The sequence below is a fragment of the Magallana gigas genome, chromosome 5, assembly GCF_963853765.1.
Source record: "Magallana gigas chromosome 5, xbMagGiga1.1, whole genome shotgun sequence".
NCBI classification, from domain to species: Eukaryota; Metazoa; Mollusca; class Bivalvia; order Ostreida; family Ostreidae; genus Magallana; species Magallana gigas.
Genome location: NC_088857.1, coordinates 45,056,141 through 45,073,721, shown reverse-complemented (window position 1 = coordinate 45,073,721; position 17,581 = coordinate 45,056,141). Strand labels below are relative to the sequence as shown.

The window sequence follows — 17,581 nt, the reverse complement described above, 5'->3', positions numbered from 1 at the left end:
GTACTTATTACTATAGTTACTGGACACAGTGGGCACACGACCTTCACCTGTTCTGGTTATCCTTTCTTTATTTACATGTAATTATTATCTTGGTGCATATCGTGGACATCAGTGTAAGATATGTTTATATGTTTGTTTCATAGTCCACTACACATATAATTAGAATTTTCCTGTAATTTTACAGACTGCCGTTTTCTTTTGCCAATAAAGCACATTAATCCCGAATTTGACTTTAATATGTATTATCAATTTTAAACAGATCTGATTTAAAATGTAATTATGTATGATAATAATAATATATGGCATTCATGGTATCAATTTATCTGTTAAACTTTACCGTGTCATATCTGGACCAATTAAATTTAACTCCTCCGTCTGATTTTGGTGGCTTAAGCTGATACACGTTGTCATGTTAAGTTATGAGTTTATTTTTACCGTATTGATTCTAATAAGCTGACGTCAATAAATATAAGCAGAAAATTAAAAGTACTGCTTGTTATTTAACATTACCCGAAGACCAAAGTAAAATTGTTCAGTTCCTGCACATCCTCCTTCGTTGTTGTTCTTAGAATTGCATTGAAAATAACAATTCCCCACGGTGTTTTTATTGAGATTGTGGCACTTGTGTCCCCCGCAAAGACCTTTTTCCCGACAACCTTTACACGTGAAAAAATTAAATATATATACGAATGAAGACAGTTGTATGAAAGTCTGACCAAATCAGTTAACTATTTTTTAATTATTGTAATTCAAATATCAAGGAAGAATTTTCTAACTTGTTTAATCCATTAATTATGTCATTCCGTTTTTGTGTTTTCTATACGAGTTCGCACAAAAAACTTATCTATTAAGACATGTTGCCATACCTGAGTTTTTTTTGTGTCAGAGAAATAAATATAATATGGGATTTCCTATTGCATTCAGAGCATTCGAAACACCCTTTTTTATTTGTTTGTTTGGAGTATAACGTTTTCGTCACTTACCTCTGTAGGCAATCCATGGAGTAAATGTTCCTTTGACCGAGGACCAGATCGAAGAATCTACCATCATTAATGAACGGTGATTTTGTATGTCCTGTATACTAACCAGTGAGTCGTTTCGAGATATACAACGTTGGTTGGCTTCCTCCCATTCCACCTTGTCAGATTTGCTACCTTTAACGATGTTTAATGGGATATATCCATTGTTTACACTAGAAACACACATTTTATGACATTAGATACATACTGCGCAACTGGGAAAGTATGATAACCGAGGTGAATGTTATGATAATCATTATCCAACCATTTCACATTATAATAAAATTTTCGATTGGTTTTGAAACCTTCTTATAGACAGACGTTATCTTAAAGACCCACGACCCGGATAAAGCTTTCAAATAACTGTGATGCATCGGTATTTTCACCTATTTTACAGGTGTATAATTGATAAACTCTCCACTGATCGTTCTTTATCATTATATTTAAATGGCGGTCGTGGAAAGAGAAAAGTAATTCTTTATCATCTTCACTTCTTTCTTAAACCCTCCAATCACTGTTATTTGAGTTAATATCCTTTACTTTTAAAAAGTCAACAAGGAAAAAAGTAAGGTGTTTGTTGCTATGCAGGTATATATATTTGATATTTTGTCTCCATGTCAATATAGATCTCTTATCCAGTTGATGATTTAAGTCGACCAGGAAGTGATTATATTTGAACTAGTAAACCAAGCGGGATTATGTCAATACCCTTTAAAATTTTGTAGCCCGATCGCACTGTTAAAATATGTAGATATTTTTCTGCATCAACTGTTTTTGGTTATGTTTTACTTTATACACAGTAGAAAATAATAGTTTTATAACCATACACGAAAACGCTTGATTTATTTGAGTTTTTCTTTCCTCAAATGTTTGATAATATTCACATTCAATTCTACTTCGATGTAATTGGCCGACCCGTTGTGCGCTTTAATGTTTTTTTACTTCTCCAGAGCTGAACAAATTATAATCAAATTGCAAACATATTCTGCAAAGGACATCTATGGATTGAAATCAAATTAAACATAAGAAACAAGAAATATAAAACACATTATAATTATTTAGGTCACCTGAGTCACTCATGTGCCTTATTGCTATTGGTCTTCGTCCGTCGCCGTGCGTCGTCCGACCTTTATGGTAAGAGAAATCTATATTGTGAAATCCATGGCTCTGTCACCCTCAGGGCGCCATAGGTGGGACCAAATTTGCAAAAGCCATATTTTTAAAAATCGTCTTCTCTATTCCCTCCAAAACTAAATGCATGATTATGATGTCCACGAAGCCAAATTTCAAATTGAGAAATTCATGGCCCCTGTGTCAGAGGTACAGGCCCTAGTGTGGGGCTAATATCACCATATAGTAAAAACGGATTACATCTTCTCCCATAAATATTTAAGAAAATCTAAATGCATGTTTATGGTTCTACCGAAATTGTGAAATTTATTACCCCCCATCAGGGGTACTCAGGATATTTAATAGCAACGTAAAATCGGTGCTACTTTACGGGTCGGAAACATGGAGCCTCACAATGGCGAACAGGAAAAAACTCCAATCCTTTGTAAACAGATGTCTGAGAAACATCCTTCAGATATGGTGGCCGAACAAAATAACTAATGAAGACCTTTGGAGAAGAACTAACCAAATCCCTATTCCACAAGAAATCAAAAAGAGAAAATGGAAATGGATTGGTCATACACTAAGGAAAGGCAGATCTAACATCACCTGTCAAGCCCTCCAATGGACACCACAAGGAAAGAGGAAAAGGGGAAGGCCAAGACTAACGTGGAGAAGAGTCCTTGAAAAAGAAATGGCCGAAAAAGGACACAACTGGAACACCATCCACCAACTAGCAAAGGAAAGAGAGAAGTGGAGAAGAATTGTCTGTGGCCTATGCTCCACAAGGGAGTGAGAAAGGCTTAAGTAAGTAAGTATCAGGGGTACAGGACATAGGACAGGGCCAATATATGTATATAGTTTTAGATCTTAAAAAATCTTCTCTACTCCTATACGTGTCTGTGAAAAAACTTATTGCTTTGTTATGATGTCCACAAAGTTCTCTACCTAAATTGTTAAGTAAAATTATTGTGAAATTCATGGCCCCTTGTTCAGGAGTTCAGTCCCAAGTGCAGGATCAATAAAGCCATATAGTAAAACCATATTAAATCTTATAGAAATTTCTTTTCTTCTCCCATATATATTTAAAAAAAAAATGTAAAGTTATGAAGCTCTCTACCTAAATTGTGAAACTGATGTTCCCTAGATCAGGCGTTCAGGCACGGTCATATCTTCATCTTCAAAACTGGTAATTGGCCCTTAGTATATGTTTATTTTCTCTTGCAGGATTTTTTTCCATCAATGGCTAAGTTTTTAAAGATTAACCCTTAATTCTACCCCAGGCAACAGGTTGCAAGGATATACGGTTTTAGACGCGTCTGTCAGTCAGTCAGACATTCAGTCAGTCCGTCAATCCTGGTTTTTTTTTTGCAAGTACAACTCTTCGTTCGTAGGTTTGATGAATATGGAAAAATGGTGTACATTTTACTTATTTGCATAGCGGCCATATTGTTATCACAATGGCGATTTTCAGTACAATTAAATATATAGAATGGAATGAAAAAAAAATCCCTGAATCAAAAAAATAGTATTTTGGAAATAATTTCTCCTCATTTGGTTTTGTTATATACTACATCCGGGATCGGAATGTGCTTGTTTTGTTTACACGAGATGTTGAGATGGCGGTTCATTTTGAATCTGAAAAATCGAAGCGGGGCGTTGTAGGAAAATAGTGAGTTTTAGTGATGAATGACCTTATGAAGGGATTTTGGAATTATTTTTAAAATACTTGCCATTCATAGGTAAAGTTGTTCCTCATATATTTACAAAGTAATTGCAAACTAATTGTGTCAGAAAATTAAAAATTAAAAAAGTCTTGTTGGTTCCTTTTTACTTTCAATTAAGCATTTTTGTGTGTTGATTTTAATCAACTCTCCTATGCAGTTACTCAGACAAACCAAAAGTGAAATAGTGTTTGGACCTTAGCACAAATCATTGCTGCTGACAAGACTTAGTTCTTGAAAATAATTGATAAATTCGATGTAATGTATGCTAAAGCATTGTGTTTCAAGGAAACGTATTTATAAATACCTTGAAAATAGTCAGATTTTAAATGGTACGAAGAATTTAAATATTTTTTGTTGTCGTATGTATTCCTACTCCAGAGTTCAGTATAGTCTCGTTCAACTCGACGCTCGGCTGTCTTCGTAAATCCTTGTCGGAGATTTACGGTGTCACCCGAGCGTTTGGTTGAACGAGACTAGAGTTCAATATTGCTTGGATCCATACAATTTTCGAGAAATATTTCTATTACTGATACATAGTTTGATTGAATTAATTTTATCTTTAAATATTATTTAACATGATTCATATGGGGGTTTCTCGACATTCTTGTCGAAAAAGTCCAAAAATTCATATTATAAAAATGTGCGTAATTCAAATTAGAAACTACATGTACTTGTCATGCAAAATAACATATAATTGATTTTAAAATATATAAACATCGACAAAATCAACTCCCGTCAGTTCTTCAGTACATTGATTTTAATATGAAGGTCTTTTCTAAAAGAGATCAATACAGTCTAAAACCTGCATCGACCATGGATCCCTCTGAAATCGCTGCACGGAAATTGAAACCTTTGTAGGTATTTAGAACACAATTTCATAGTGTAAATGTGCACATTACCGTGAAATTTCGATTTTAATATTTTTTCGGGAGTTTCAGCCCCTTTGAACTTTAACATTTGGCAAAATATTGAAGATATGATTTATTTATTAGGGTGGACTTTGTAGAAGTTTTGTTAAATGTATAGTTCCTGATATAAACGTTTGTAAACAGATAGCCATGCTATGACCTTGAATTGCTAGCAATACATATTGGTCACTTTGATACTTGTATACCAAGATACTGCGCAATGAATTGTGGTAATGATTACTAACAGAATGAACTATATGACTCTTGTAGCACTGCATAGTATTCCTAAATGATGTTATGAAACTAGGTGCATAATACGGGCATAATAATATCCAAATTGAGAGTTTATAAATAAATGTCATATTTGGTGAATCTGTGTCTGCATCGATAGCTCTGGTACTCTATATTGAGTCATGTATTGCATATTCTATATAACCTTTGTAACCTTTTAAACCATTAACTCATGTATACTTTTATATATGATATTTCAATATTGCACGCAAGCGAAGCGTCATAATAAGGCGGGATACTCAACGCCTGCATCCAAATACTCTTAGTCCTAAATAAGGTTATTTAATTCTGGCACAGTAAAATATATAAACAAGTTATCAACAAATTGTCATATTTGGGATCCTGTGTCCGCAATGAAGGCTCTGATATTGCAAGTTAGTCATGTAATGCTATTTAACCTTTGTAACCTTTAAGCCATGTATGTATGAATGTATTATGCGTAAGCGATGCATCATACCCAGGTGGGGGGCTCAGAGACTGGGACTCGGAGACTCAAAACCTACATCACAATATTATTTCTGACAGTTTTGTTGCTTTATATAGAAATAAAATATAACTCTGGAATTTGAACACTAAATGTTCACTCATGATCATCGTAGATGACCCGAACTGGTCAGAACAGTCAATCATAAGAAAAAAAATGTTATATATATACATCTGTAAAATGATGTTAGCCAGAGTTTGAGACTTGGAGGAATTTTTAGATTTTTTATTTAGAATTGTATTTTGGGTTTTGATTCTGCTTATAGGATTCTTAGATTTGGGCTGCTTTTAATTGTTGTAACTTTGACTATACGATCACGATTTAATAAAACCGCTTGTGAAAGAACTACTGGACTTGGTTATTACTAAGTTTGAGCTGACCCTCAAGTGGATCAATAAGACGGAAGGGTTAAACGTTTTTCTCTATATATATACCTATGTTGAACTTTGAATACCACCAGTGCTCAGTAATACCCAAAGGTCAATACAGTATATTTGAATTTTATAAAGTCGTACTTAGATATGATATTTTTTTCAACATTGGCATTTCTTGAACAATGGTTCTCGATACAAAAGATTTTTAAAGAGGAACATTTTTTTTCAAATTTTAATAGATTGTCTTACTTTTATTAAAAGGCATCAATTATCATTTTAGAATTCCTCTCCCATATATAACTTTTAGTTATATTAGGTTCTAGACAAAAAAAAAACCAATAAAAAATGTTACAGAAGAACAAGCGGACGAACAGACAGACGGACAACAATTGTAGAGAAAAGCTAAAACTGTTAATTCAGATGAGTTAAAGAGAATTGACTGTTGTTTGCATTATTTAGCACTTCATTTTGAAGAAAATGTTATAATAAAGACTTATTTTCAATGTTATAATACTTTTGTAGCATTAGGAAATGTATTGCAACTATTGCAGCAAGACATTCATGAAATAAAACAATCTTCTTCTTTTTTTAGCTTGACTGGTAGCAAAAGTCATAATCCGGATTAGCAACTGAACGACAATTGTTGTCTAAAGATGCTGCTATGCTATCGTACTCGTTATCACAATCTGGAACAGACTTCCTGCTTTTTCTAACTGTAGAATAAGGAACATCTTCCAGCTGTGTAAACGTTGCATAACTTTCATCTTCCCTTTCTGATACAACTTGTTTTGGACGACTTGAATGTAAATGGTCGTACTCTCCCTCTTCATTTTCCATATATATATCATCGATTTGGACAGCATTTGTGGTAGTCGTGAAGGTGACGTCATTTTGTGTCTGATTAGCTCCAGATTCAAGCATCATATCACTGTACGTATTACTGACTATATGGGACGTATGTGGTTGCTGATGATCAATACGAGATTCACGTAGCTTTCTGTCAAAAAGGTTAATTACCATTTCATTGCACAATACTGAGTTACAATTGTTTACTAGTATTCAGATCATACGAATAATCATGATAATTAGCAATTGCAATAATAATTTTGCAACCTTTGAGTGTAATAATATTCAAAAATTTCTGACACGTGTAAACATTAACCAAAACGATATCGATACATTCATTTAAAGTGATATTAATCAGATTGTAGATTTAAAATTCTTCATTCGGCTTTTAATGCATCGTCGGATACCCACTGGTGTTGCTTTTAATGGAGAACTTACCATTTACAGATTTTAACATATACATGTGCATATGTTATGGATCTCAATAAGACTCACTGTTTTCGCTTTTTTCTGTTGAACCAGACTAGGAAAACCATAGAGCCTAAAGAGATGATGGCAACAAACAAACCGACAATGGCTCCAACAGTATCTGTAAAGGGACGCTACTGTTGATAACAATGTAAGATAGCTCTCAAACACGCTAAAACATATACAATGTTTTATACGTAGATATTATGTCTGTAAAAAAAGCCAGATTGATCAAGATTTAAAAATTATTTTTCAAGTGTTAATACAAGGTAAAACGACATTGTAATTACAAACTTACAATACATTTAACCATGAAATTGTAACAAATATTGTCCAAATGAGTTTTAGCACCTGGTTAAAAATATTGTACATTATATATACTAGTAAACTGTTAAAAAGAAGATGGGGGATAAGATAGCGCAAATGCCCATTCGGTTCAGTCATAAAATACCATTTTGAATTTATTTTTTCCCAATTAATTCCATTCAAAAATATTATAATACAAATTTGCAAAAGCAAAATTTCTTACTATATTCAGTTTTTAAAACATTTAACAAACAATAAGAAAAAAATTGCATTAAATTTTGGTGGTATCGAACCCATAACATTAAAACCCCTAGATATAAAAGGTTAGTTTATGTAATGTGCTATAACCACTGGGCCATTTCAGACACAATAAAATACGCTGTTTAAATACTATTCGTGACTTTGGCCACGGATTTACGGACTTCAAAACGTTCAATTGTTGGGACACAAAATGATATTTTTAATGTATAGTGGGTCATCTCTCCACATATTGTTGACTCAAATTAGTTTGTTCTCCATTAAACTTATTTAGATTATGAGAAAAATACGGAGCACAGCCCCACTCTATGAAAGAAAATGGCTTGAAGTTCTTAAAAGTGCACGACTTGCAGGTTATGATACGTATAACGCTGTTTGAGTAAACATATTCAAAGTATTGAACATATATAGGTTACAAATAAATGATATGTTAAATATTTTTAAAATGTTTTAAAGGATTTTTTTTTTAAATATAAGATTTATTGATATTTTAATTTTTCAGAAGCTTGTCCGACCGTGTATGGGCATTTTACACGCCTTATCCACACATCTTCATAAATATGCTTAAATCAAAACTTTCTTAAGATTATTTAGTAGTTTATATGTGTTGAAAGGAGATATACGTAATTTGAAAATTCCGGTCAGAAAAAAACCATTTAGGTGAAATTACCGTGATATACGATTTTTGCAATATTAACAATGTGAAACATTCGGTTGTAGCTGGTACTTTTTGAAAGGATACTTTTTCTTTAAGAACAGCCTTTCTTATTGTTTGATAATTGTCATGTGTTTGCTATTACTAGAACATAAAATCCATACTTTGAAAAAAAAAATTTCCTTTGCCTATCAAAAATAAATCACATAATACGTTTATACCGAAACTCGACATTGCCGCTTTGTCAAATGGTGTAGAAAAATTAAGAAGAGGAATGGACGACGAAACCTCATGAGTGTATTTTGAGATGAGTTCAGATGATTGGACTGTAATGGTCGAGGTATCTTCAGATGAATAGACGACAGATGCCGTGATGTCTTCAGATGACTGTTCAGCTGTGGTCGACGTGACCGCTGATGTTTGATTATTAGTAGTCATCTCTATAAATACAAGTAACATTTGGAGTGATGTGAAAAACCAATTGTATTCCTGAGTTTATTATGCAAATCTGCAGTTTAAAAAAAACTTTCTGGGGAGTACGTTTTCTAATACACAAGTCTATTACACATACTTCACCTAGTGGGAAATAAATACCAATCTGTCATTTATTTTTTGTTTACACGTATTCATTGTAAGTTCCGTCGAAGGTAAATTACTACATGTACGGTATAACATTGTCTTAAAATTCAAAAGCTCAAAATATGTCAGTTGCTAGAATAAGCCGTTCTTGCATTTGGGTATTTTTTTGTTTCTGAGATAAATGAGTTTATGAATAAATGTTATGTTTATAAGCATGATAAAAACCATGGTTTATTACTCTAACAGAATTGGTTCATGCGTTTTAATTGTTACATAGTTCAGTGTTATTTTCATACTTACCGTTATTCCTTAGACAAACAAATGGGAGCTGTTGCGCACAGTCTATATTACTGTAGTTGCTGCCATTATCTTCTTTTATGCCGAAACATATTTCTTTTCTATCAACTTGAACAAAAGTTTCGTTTGAATACAACGAAAACCCCGAATCAAAAATGTATGTTTTACAATAAAAATTGAAATTGGTTTCCTTCTTTTAGAATTCGTCTTTGCAAATTGTAATGAATAAAATAAAAGAATGTTAAAATCATATCAAGAAAAAGACTAAGCTCTTATGAAAAAAAGACCCTAGAAAATATTAGAAAAGTATGTAAATATTGTAGTCTATGCGTTTTACAAAATACTTTCTTATTTATAACCCCCCCCCCCCCCCCCCCCGAAAAAAAAACCCAAAACAATTTTATAACCCCCCCCCCCATCCAAAAAAACAAAACAACAAAAACAAAACAACAAAAACAAAACCTAAATTTAAACAAAACAAAACCAAAAAAAAAAAGCACCAACCCCCAACCCCCCCCCCAAAAAAAAAAACCCCCAAAAACTTAACCAACAAATAAGCAAAATCCCAAAGAAAACAATTCTCAATATGTCAAAAGCAATCATTCAACTCAGACTTATCTTAGTCTAAGATATAGTTTTTTTGTACATATTTTACTTTTGGTGGCAAAGTTTGGTGGTGTACGTGTTTAGAGAACGGTACTTAGATGTATTCATTCATTATTACAATAACTGTTACAATATCATTAGTACACACACTAACATATATGTATACTAACAAATAATTTAACAATATCAAAGCGGGCGCCAGGTCGGATGTTCAAATATTTATTTTAATATAAGTTCGGCAAACAAATACAACTGTTAATGTAGCCAGATATACTCATTTACAAAAATGTTCCTTTACGTTAATATCTCTACAATCAATCGAAGATAATTTTAAAAAATTTCAAACTTTTGAAATTATTCAATCTTTTTCAAATTAAATCATTTGTGTTTTGAGTTTTGATTTTTTTAAAAATATTTTAAATTTGCAATTTAACTCTGTATCCTTCGTTTAAAATATTAGATTAGAGAAACTCCTGAATCTTCTGTTTCAGTAATCATAATATCAATAAAGTAAATAATGATAAAAAGATTAATAGTGGCATGGCGTATTATCAAAATGTATATTTTACCACACAGTCCAAAATGTTCTCCATCGCAGCCAAAAACACTCAAGTATTCATCTGAGCTTTTATTTGCTTTTGAACAAACCAAACAAAATCCATCTGATATTTTGTATTTCATAGCATCTAAAAAATAATTCAAGTGTAATCGATATCTCTTATTGTGTTGATTTCATTATTTGATGAACATTGCTGCAACATTGATGTGATAAGTGAAAAAACATATATGTACAAAATTATTTTGTTTTTGTTCACGCTAACTTGAATGTTTTAATCGTCATCTAAATTTGTTTCTCCAGATCATCGGTTAATCAATCATAGAACAAAAGTCACTTTACAAAATGCTCGTAGTTGTTCTCAACTTTGTAATGTTAATTTTCTTTTATAAATGAAGGATATAAGAACGCAGATATTCAAAAGCAAATTTTTAAAACTGAATTGTAGATCAAGACCAATAAAAACAATTACAATCAAGTCAAAATAAGATTCTGTTGCAGATAATTTCATTAACTTCTAGTGCGCACTGTAAAAAGAAAAAAAGATACAATACTTGCATTCTGTGTATACTCTATAGTTTTCAGTGATGCATTCACCGTTGGAATTACATGACTCATTGCACTTGCGACTGCGCGAGAGAAATTCTTGATTTTTGCAGAAGCAGAAACAGAGGGGTTTCTGAAAATACATGTATATTATGTACATCACACCAATATTTAACTTTTACATTTTGCCCTAAATTTCAATTGAAAGGAATCATAAAAAATATCATCACAGTGCTGAGTAAATTCCAAACTACGTGGTAACTGTTAATCTTCCTATGCGAACAACGGTTAAACCGAAAATCGTGTACTTATGACACTAACTTATTCTAGGTGTAAATAAGATCAGGTTTATTTAGTTTGTAGACAATAATTTGATAATTTTAACTCATATAAACTTTATTACCCGAAGAGCAAAATATATTGGTTCGTTTTGCCCACAGCTGATATTCTCTTTTTGACACTCCAGGTAACACCCCTCTATATTGTTATTTGAAATAACTTTGTGTAGGTGTTCTTGCTGGCTATGGGGTATAATATCAATATCAACACAGCCTATGAAACAAATACACATATAAAGATGCTATAGGTAGCTCAATTGAATTTACTGTAGACCCGAAAGCTACAAATCGTCCTGATCAGATTCGTTCATAATTTTTGGGAGTTGATTTTACTCTCCTATGCAGTTACTCTGGCAAACCGAAAGTGAAACAGTGTTTGGACCTAAGCACAAATCATCACCGCTGACAAGGCTTAGTTCTCAGAAATAATCGATAAATTCGCTGTAATGAATTCTGAAGCACTGTTTTCAAGAAAAATTTGGATATGTTTCATGAAATTCAGCAAAGAATAATCATGATGTTTGTATAAATATATTTTTCGGCAACTGTGTTCAATTACCTAGATATAAGATCCAAAGAGTATGATTTCCATCTACTGACGACCAAATTGGTCGTATAAGGAATTCTATCGGTGATCCAAAATTATTTGAATTGTTCAATCTTACAAGTGAATCGTTTCCAGTCATGCAGTGAGTCTCAAGAGTTGACCAAATGGGATTCAATGTGTTAGATTGACAACCTGTAACAATGAATTTAACTTAGTAAGGCCTTTAAAGGGGCATGGTCACGATTTTGGTCAAATTTTATTTTTATTTTTTTATGAATGCATTTCTAATGATCAAATGAAATTTGGGTGCCCGTCGATGAGTTTTAAGCAAGATACAGGGCTAACAATTCTTCGTCATGTAAACAAGGCTCGTGCTCTGTTTTTGTTTACATAAGTTCAATATACCAGTTAAATCTTTTTTAAGATGATTTGTCTATATGCTTATTCATTTTAAGCATAAATAAACAGTTTCAAACGATTAACACATTCATTTGAGGTCTAAAAATTGAATTTTCACTTCAACATTCAAAATGTAAACAAAAGTTTTGTTTACATAGCGAGGAATTGTCAGCACTGTAACTCGCTTATAACTCAACAAATGACACTCAAATTTTGGTTGCCTATCAAAAATGCCTTACTGAAGCATTATAAACATTAAAATCGAAAAAATAATTTTTGACCAAAATCGTGACCATGCCCCTTTAAATATCTGATAAAAAACCCAACTTCATTCTAAATTCGGTCGTTAAAAAATTAAAAAATAAATTTGCAAAATCGTGCAAAAACTTACTTGCCAAATGAATAACCAACAGAATCGAACTGAATATCAATATATTAAATTCGGCCATATTCACGTGCATCTTATAATTATTCATTTCCTGGTGAAAAATATTATCGCTAAGTTTAAATGCAATCTATATATTGTTTAAACCAATGCCCTTTGATTGTATTTATTCGGTTTTTTTTTTATTCAAATCATTTCCTGTAATACGGATGTTATTGGTGTAAAGCAGAAATAGGAGGGTGTGTGCCATTTTCATCCAGGCATTATGCATTATGATTACAGAAAAATGTCTAATTTACGTTTGTTTTTCGGGGTTTTTTGTGTGGCTATTTTCTACACTTTTATATAGGTATATACATTTGTTGATTAGAAAATTCTGCAATGTGTGTGGTTATAATATGTAAATTTCTATAACAGCGCTGACATCGGTGATGACCCTGAAACCAAGAAGCAGAAACAAGATTTGACAATAAAAAATAACTGAAGAAGCTAAATTCAGGTTAGATAAGATCAGATGAGTTAATATTAGCAAAAACGACCGTCGTTACACATTTGATATATTTGGCGATATAAACAAAAAACTTCGAGCGTGATGTCCACTATACCGGTAGTAGTGTCGCATAAACGCATCAGGATCGAATCTGTAGCAGCGAAAGCTCGAACTCGGGATCGATGTCCCGTTTATTCCAGAAACTTGTTCCTTTGACATTTATTTTTGTTTTTTTTCTTGGTATGTATGTTTGTGTGGAAGTCTTGTGTACTTTGCTGGTAAATTACATATACATATCTCAAAGGGAATAAGTCTGTATTGTATGAGAATGGTAGGGGTCTTTGCTATAGTTGAAAAGTGTTTTTTTTCCTTCTATATACCATATTTTCGTTCTCTGCACACATCTTTCATGTCACCTTGTTTACACACATTTTTCTTTTATACACTTATTTTGTTATGAGTTTTAAGGTAGTAACATTTAATTGTAGAGGCCTAGGTGGTCTCGACAAGAGGAGAGATGTGTTAAATTACATAAAACAAAAACAATTCTCTATTTCATTTTTGCAAGATACACATTTCACTCTTAATTTATTGATTATGAGCAAATTAGATCCTTTTGGGGCTATGACATCTATATATCTCCTGGACAATCTAATTCTCGAGGCACTGCAATTTTGTTTAACAATACTTTTGAGTATCATGTACTGAATGAATACAAGGATACGGAAGGTAATTTACTTGTTCTAGAAATTAACATGTATAAGAAATATGACATATTATTAGTTAATATATATGGTCCAAATCATGATGATCCAAACTTTTTTCAATCAGTATCGGACATCATTTCAAACTTTCAAGGTGAATTTATAATTATGGCTGGAGATTTTAACCTTGTTCAGGATATAGATTTAGATTATTTTAATTATACCAATATTAATAACAAAAGAGCAAGGGAGAAGGTTTTGAACATGAAAGTAGTACACAGTTTAATTGATCCATGGAGAGTGAAATATGAACAACGAAAAAGATACACATGGTTCAGAACAAACCCAACTAAAAAGGCGAGAATTGATTTCTTTTTAATTTCAAACGAATTAATGGCTTAATTGGATAAATATGACATTCTACCTGGTTATAGATCTGACCATTCTATGGTTTATATAGAAATTTATTTTACTAAATTCGAAAAAGGTAAAGGCTTTTGGAAGTTCAATAATTCATTCCTCCATGATCAAACTTATGTTAATCTAGTGAAAAGTAATATACAAAAAGTTCAAGAACAATATGCTGTGTTTCCATACAATCCTGCAAGTATCCATACAGTTAAGAATGACGAATTACATTTAGTTATTGATGATCAAATGTGTTTTGAACAACTATTGCTGAGCATAAGAGGTGCTACATTACAGTATTGTTCCAGAAAGAAAAAATTAAAAAACGAAAGAATAAAACTACTGGAAGAAGAAATTAAACTAGAAATATTGAGGAATAGTAATGATTCAGAGGACATTCTTCAAAAATTAACCAATGCACAGAACAGTTTGGAAGAATTCAGAAAATATTATATTAAAGTTTTATTTATCAGAACAAAACTAAACTGGATTGAACAGGGTGAAAAACCAACAAAATATTTTCTTAGTTTAGAAAAAAGAAATTATGTCAATAAAACTGTTGGCAAACTTATGCGCAGCAATGGTTATTACCTCACAGGAAGATATTTTAGCAGAAATTGAGACGTTTTATAAAAATTTATATTCCTGCTATGATAAAGAATTACAAGATGTAGATATTGAAATTACTATTGATAAGAACTATTATATTAGAGTACTTGATTTAGAGGGTTATATAACTAACGAGGAAGCCTTATTGGCATTAAAAAATATGAAAAATAACAAAAGCCCAGGAAGTGATGGTTTAAGTACAGAATTTTTTAAATTATTTTGGAAGGATCTTGGATGCTTTTTATTAAGATCAGTAAATGTAGGATTTGATGTTGGCGAACTTTCAGTCACTCAAAAACAAGGTATTATATCTATACTGCCAAAAGGGGATAAACCAAGGGAGTATTTAACTAATTGGCGTCCAATATCTCTCCTTAATGTTACATACAAAATAGTTTCAGCATGCATCGGAAATAGAATTAAAAATGTCCTTGATTTCTTAATACACGACAGTCAAAAGGGCTTCCTCAAAGGTAGATTTATAGGAGAAAATACAAGAATGATTGATGATGTAATTGATGTAGCTCAGGATAAACATATTCCAGGTATGATTCTACTCATAGATTTCGAAAAAGCTTTTGATTCTATATCATGGAAATTTATGTACAATACATTACATTTTTTTTAACTTTGGTCCTGATCTTATCAAGTGGGTATCAGTACTATACAATGGGGCCAAATTATGCGTTATTCAAAATGGTATTTTCTCAAAAATTTTTGAAATAGGCAGGGGCTGTCGACATGGTGACCCAGTATCCCCATATTTATTCAACTTATGTGTAGAGATATTAGGACTTTTGATAAGACAAAATAAAAACATTAGAGGTATTAAAATAAGAAAAGAAAAAGTATGTCTATAACAATATGCAGATGATACAGTGCTTATTTTGGATGGATCTGAAAAAAGTTTAAAAAGCGCACTTGATCTTCTTTTTTCAGTTTACAATTTTCTGGACTAAAACCCAACATTTCCAAAACAAAAGCGGCTGGATTGGCTCAAAAATTAATTCAAATACAATTTGCAGTGATACTGGTTTACAATGGACGACAGAACCTTTTACAATTCTCGGAGTAACATATACTGCTAACCTAAAAAACATGGAACAACTGAATTTTGATAATAAACTAAAACTAGTTCAGAAAGAAATTTACCACTGGTTAAAAAGAAATATTTCAACATTGGGAAAAATTACAGTTGTTAAAAGTTTCATTTTATTAAAATTCACACATTTGTTTACCTCTCTTCCAAAACCAAGTACTCAATGGATACGGCAATTTGAAAAAACACTGTATAATTTTTTTGGGGGAAATAAAATAGACAAAATATCTCGAAAAACATTGCAATTAAATTATGAAAAAGGGGGATGCAGAATGACAAATGTTGAAATATTTATTAAGTCTCTTAAACTAACATGGATTAGGAGACTTTTAACAACTAACTCAAGCTGGATAAGTATTTTTTTCTGAAATAACTGGGTGTCATACTTACAAACTATGTCAGTTTGGACCTGAATATTGTAGAAAGAGGGCAAAAGCCACTCGTAATAATTTTTGGAAAGAAACCTTATTTTATTTATGTGATTTTTTGGAAACTATAGAGACTGATAATATCAATATCATGCTTGAGCCACTATGGTACAATAATAAAGTAAAGATTCAAAATAAATATGTATTTTGTAAGGCTCTTTATGAGAAAGGATTTCATATTGTTCCTGATTTATTTGATACTCAAGGTGAATTCATTAGTTATGAGAGAATCACTAATGAATATCCAGTTAAGATTCCATTTACTACTTATGAAGGTTTGAAACGTGCAATTATTTGTGCTTGGCCAAATGTTAAGCAGTTTTCACATCAAGTAATAATCAAACCATGCCAACCTGAATCTGTCAAAATACTTTGCTTGTGTAAAAAAGGAGCACGGAATATCTATGACCACTTGATGGCAAAATCTAATCATAAACCTATTTGTGAAAACAAACGGGCCTTCAATTTAAATTTACCTCTAGATTTTAACTGGAAACAGGCTTATTCAAACCCTAGATCTGCCACAAAAGATTCAGGACTGATATGGTTTAACTATAGAATTATCCACAGAATATTAGGTACTAACAAAATACTACACATGTGTAAAATTAAAAATTCCCCACAATGTTCAATATGTTTTTAGAACCAGAAACAATTACACATCTCTTCTTTTACAGTCCATCTATTTTTCGGATATGGTTATTAATGTCTGATTGGATTTTTAGAAGGTCTGGTGAAAGAATTGTATTTGATGCCAAAACTGTTATTTTTGGTGTTCCAGAAAAGAAATACTTCGCTATAAACCTAATTATCATGTTAGTTAAGAGACATATCTTTAGTCAATCCAGAAAATCTGCTACTATTGCATTTGAGAATATTGTGAAATATTTACAAAATTACTATTCTTTAGAGAAACTAATGTTGGAAAATAGATTTTACCAAAAGAAATGGTCAAGATGGGTATGCCTCTTTGACGTGGCATAATGTGTAGTAAGATCCTATTATTATTGTATTATTTTTTTATATTTACTTTCCCAATCTGTGTGCGAGTGGTGTGGTGTGAATGATGGTATATATGTATTTGTATTGAAAATGAATAAAAAAAAATATTAGCTATGGAAAACACAGAAGAAACTATGATTGG

At 31.9% G+C, this 17,581-nt stretch overlaps 1 long non-coding RNA gene across 1 annotated transcript; it reads right to left on the bottom strand.

The window, feature by feature from the left end:
* Positions 1-7,157: 7,157 nt before the first annotated feature.
* LOC136275444 (uncharacterized) lies at positions 7,158-9,419 on the bottom strand. The gene is made up of 3 exons (XR_010714008.1): positions 9,326-9,419; positions 8,668-8,886; positions 7,158-7,348 (listed from the first exon to the last, which is right to left on the bottom strand). It is a non-coding gene; the product is annotated as an uncharacterized lncRNA (long non-coding RNA).
* Between the last annotated feature and the right edge of the window lie 8,162 nt (positions 9,420-17,581).